This window comes from Oratosquilla oratoria, chromosome 35 (assembly GCF_046742065.1).
Source record: "Oratosquilla oratoria isolate Oo_2021 chromosome 35, ASM4674206v1, whole genome shotgun sequence".
NCBI classification, from domain to species: domain Eukaryota; kingdom Metazoa; phylum Arthropoda; class Malacostraca; order Stomatopoda; family Squillidae; genus Oratosquilla; species Oratosquilla oratoria.
This window is the reverse complement of record NC_134811.1, coordinates 39,718,775-39,723,774: the sequence shown is the minus strand read 5'-3', so window position 1 is coordinate 39,723,774 and position 5,000 is coordinate 39,718,775.

Here is a 5,000-nt window from a genome sequence, read left to right as displayed (position 1 = left end):
TAATTCCTTTTGTGGCTGTTGAATCTTCTCAATTACTTACCTTTCAATTTTTCACTAGGGAAACGCCTCTTTCAGTCACTGTAGATACTGGTGCAGAATGTATTCTGTTAAGTAGAAAGGCTTACTTTGCCTTGCGAGAATTGTATAATCTTCCTTTATCTCCCTTTTGTAATAATTTGCATTCTGTGCAAGGCTCTCCCTTGCTTGTTCTTGGATCAGTTTGTCTTCCTTTACATATTTCCTCGCATGCTACAGTATTCAATGTCACTTTTGCTGTTGTCTCTGGCATTGCCCTTAAGTGTGATTGCCTCCTGGGTATTGATGCTCTTACAGCTTATAGCATAGATATTTCTCCTAGTCGCCGTGTAGTGACTTTCTGCAAAGTTGATATCTCTACCTCGGATAGGCCAGTTTCCGTTTGTGATTCTTTTGTGCTTGATCAGTCCGCACATGTGCCTGTCCCAATTTCTCAGAGCTCTGCCCCTGTTGCTCATTGTGCTGCTGTTGTTGTAGGAGAGCATCTTATTGAACCTTCAAGTTCTGTTCGAGTTCCAGTGCGCGTCTCAGGTGCCCCAATTGGGTCTGACGTTCTCTCTTTGCCTGATTCTATTCGTATTCGTCGGCTTGCCCTAGAAGGAACTCTCTCCACTATTCGTGAAGATCACGTTACCACAGCGATGGTAACCAATGTTACGGGTGCTCCTATTTCTCTCTCTCCTGGCAGTCTCTTAGGCTCCTTTGAGGTGGTACACGTTGCTGCTTTCCAGGATTCGCCTATTATAGCAGCTTCTGTTCTACAGTCTCTTCCAACACGTGACCCTGCTCGCGTAGCTTCTGAACTTGCCACATTTGTAGGCGAAACTGATTTTCCTAAAGAGACGCCTCGTCTCCTTGACCTGCTAGTTACCCACCGTCAGGCTTTGGCTTTACCAGGTGATCCGTTAGGGGTTACGGATCGTGTGGTTCAGCCAGGCACTCGTCCTGTTTACGTCCCTTCTTACAGGTTGCCTCACTCTCGTCGGCTTATAGCCCAGTCCTTGGTTGACGATTTGTTGAGTGAAGGTGTTGTACAGGAGTCCCACTCCGAGTGGAATTCGCCTCTTCTCCTGGTGCCTAAGAAGGATGGATCTTTTCGTCCTGTGGTTGATTATAGGAAAGTCAATGAGGTCACTCTTCCTGATCATTATCCTCTGCCTATCTTAAGCGAGCTTCTTCAGTCCATTGGCAATGGTAATACATTGTTCACCACTTTAGATTTAAAAGCAGGTTTTTGGCAGATACCCCTGGAGGAGAAGTCTCGTAAGATCACGGCCTTCTCGACTCCCAATGGGCACTATGAATGGCTTCGTTGCCCCATGGGTTTGCGGAATGCTCCTTTGACTTGCCAGCGTCTAGTTAACTCTATATTTCATGGCTTAATTGGGAATGGACTTTTTGTTTACCTGGATGATTTGATTCTTGTTTCCAAAGATGTGGAGAGCCACTTTTCTAGGTTGTCCATGGTCTTGCAAGGGTTTGCTGAAGCTGGGTTGAAACTCAACTTACCCAAGTGTTCCTTTTTCAAGGCTAGTATCCAGTTTCTAGGTCATGTTGTAGACAAACATGGTATCCATACCACTGGTGAAAAGATCAAGGCAGTCAGAGACTTCCCTGTACCGAAGTCGGTTGAAAATGTACGGTCCTTCCTTGGACTTGCAGGTTACTATCGTGCATTCATTAAAGACTTTGCTTCAATTGCTTCCCCTCTCACTCGCCTTCTCAAGAAGGACTCTTCCTTCCAGTGGCGTGATGTCCATCAGACAAGTTTTGATTCTTTGAAGCTTGCTCTTACTGAAGCACCTGTATTGGCTTTCCCTGATTATAGTATCCCCTTTACTATTTGTACAGATGCTTCTGGTACAGGTATTGGAGCTGTGCTTATGCAACAAGTAGATGGATGTAGACCTCATGTGATTGCATATGCTAGTCGTATTCTAAACAAGCCTGAGTCCCGTTACTCTGTTACTCATTTAGAGGCCCTGGCTGTGGTGTGGGCTTTAAAGCACTTCCGTGATATCATTTTTGGATATCCTATTACGGTCTACACGGACCACACTGCTGTCACTCAGCTTTTTCAAGGAAAGAATCTGTCAGGTCGCCTAGCCAGATGGTTCCTCACGATTGAGGAATTCAATCCAACCCTAAAGCATTTGCCCGGGCGTGCTAACCATGTTGCTGATGCGCTTTCACGGAATACCCCTGTTGCTGCTGTTACCGTGATTGATAACTTTTCTCTGCAGGATCTGGTAAAAGCTCAGCGCGAAGACCCTGTCTGGTCTGCTGTCATTTATGCTTTGGAGTCTGGTGATGATTCCACCCTACCAACTTTACCAGTACCTCTGTACCAATTTTCCCTGCAGGACGAAGTTCTCATTCGTAATGTGGAAGTGTTTGAGCAAGATGTGGCGCAGCTAGCGATCCCTGAGTCTCTAGTTCCCATTGTTTTGTCCCTTGCGCATGATGCCCCTCAGGCTGGTCACCCAGGTCGTGACAAAACTCTGGCTATGGCACGGAAGAAGTATTATTGGCCTAAAATGCGACTAGACATTGCCTCTCATGTGGCCCGGTGTAGTTCTTGTGCCCAGAACAAAGGTTCTACGAGCACTGCTCCCATTTTAGAGTACCCTATTCCTTCTCGCCCTTTTCAGACTGTAGCTATAGACCTTTTGCAACTGCCTCGTAGCACACAGGGCTCTGTGTATGTCCTTGTATGTGTGGATCATTTTAGTCGTTTTGTGGTTCTAGCTCCCTTACGTAACAAATCTGCACCAGTTGTAGCACATGCTTTAGTTTCCCATGTGTTGTGTCCATACACCACTCCTTCGGTGCTCCTTAGTGATAATGGGGCTGAATTTAAGAACGAGGTTTTGGCAGGCATTTGTGGACGTTACGGCATTAAACAAACTTTTGTTACTGCTTATCATTCGGCGTCCAATGGTCTTGTAGAGAGGACGAACAGGAAAATTTTGGAGATCTTACGTCACTTTGCTAGTCATTTTCATGAGTCTTGGGAGGATTGGCTTCCCCATGTTAGTGCTTGTATCAACAGCACCATAAACGCTTCCACGGGAAAAACGCTCCATTGTGTTGTCTTTGGATCAGAGAAACGACTCCCTTATGACATGCTTGACAGTCCTGCTCGTCCCCTCTACAATGTGGATGACTATAGTAAACTTCAGGATCATGTGCTGCATGATATTTATGCGTCCGTTAGGGACAAACTTGTTATTTCCAAGGCTGACATGTTAAAACACCAACATGGTCGTGCTAAGCCTGTGAACATCATTGTTGGAGATCATGTCTTTAGGAGCATGCCGGACCGCCTGTCCAAACTAAATTGTAAATTCACTGGTCCCTTTTTAGTAACAGAACAGCTCCATCCCAACAAATTCAGGGTTTTTTACCCATCTACGGGTCTTAGTGAGATTTACCATTCTGACAGGCTTAAAAAGACGCAGATGCCCATACCTGCATTCACCCAACCTCCCCCAACACTCAATGTTCCCATTGTATCACCCATTGTGGGCCACTCGTATCATCTACGTTCACGAAGTGCTAGGCCTTGATGGTCGAGTGAGCCTCTTGTATATATTTTTGTGTATTTGTATGTAATTGGATTGTGAAGTTTTGTACCCCCCTAGCCCTTACTATTGTAAATTGTGTATTTTCTTGGGCGCAGACTCATTTGGGTTTGGCGTACCTGTGGTAGGGGATGTAATATTTGTTATATTTGCAAACTTATTTTTCTGCCAATGGTGTTTTGTTCTTCCCATTGTCTTATGTCTATTGTCTAATTCATGTGTATTTTGTATATTGTGTATTTTGTATTATTTCATGTTTCATGTCCCGGACGTCCGGCAATTGTCCTATGTATTTTTTTTTTTTTAACTGGCGCCAGTTCATTTACATTTCTTTGTGGATGTATATTTGATTGTGTTTGTATATGTTGGTTATGTATTCCTTTATGTATGTGTATATGTGTTATGTATAGGGTGTGCTGATGAGCCAATTTCTTTCCACGCTTTTGTCATTCCCCTGTGGTGTGTGTGGAGTCAGATGTATATGTTGTCCATTTTGTCTTGCTGTGGTCAATTGTTTTTCTCATTTGCTCAGTGGGGTCACTGAGGGTGGTGGCCGAGCATTGTATTGGTGACATACTTCTTGTGTGTTGTATATACATGTTTGCAATGTTGTTTATTTATTGCTATATATTTATTATTGTATATATCTGTGAGCATTTTTTTTTCTTTTTTTGTAATCGCAAATGCGATTCATGTATGCTTTTCGCGCCAACTCAAGGGTTGGCGTGGGGTAGTCTTGGTCTCGCCTCCTAAGTGTACGCACGCTATTTCGTGTAGTGAAATATTTACTTTTGTGTTGTGAAATATTTACTTTATCATATAACCCATTGTTTCATTTAAGCCACCCTAATACATTATTATTATTGTTATTATTATTATTATCATTATTATTAGTATTAGTATTATTATTATCATTATTATTATTATCATTATCATTATTATTATTATTATTATTATTATTATTATTATTATTATTATTATTATTATTATTATTATTATTATTATTATTACTATTGTTATTGTTATCGTTATTGTTATTGTTATTATTATTATTATTATTATTATCATTATCATTATCATTATCATTATCATTATCATTATCATTATTATTATTATTATTATTGTTATTATTATTATTATTATTATTATTATTGTTGTTGTTGTTGTTGTTGTTGTTGTTGTTATTATTATTGTTTATTATTATTATTTTTATTATTATTATTATTATTATTATTATTATTATTATTGTTATCATATATATTAATACGATAGCGTGTGTTATTTTGTGTGTCACGCTTCTCGAATTGTTGAAATAATGCATGTTTGTTCCGTAGACTTTATTACTATTACTATTATTGTTATTATTATTATTATTATTAT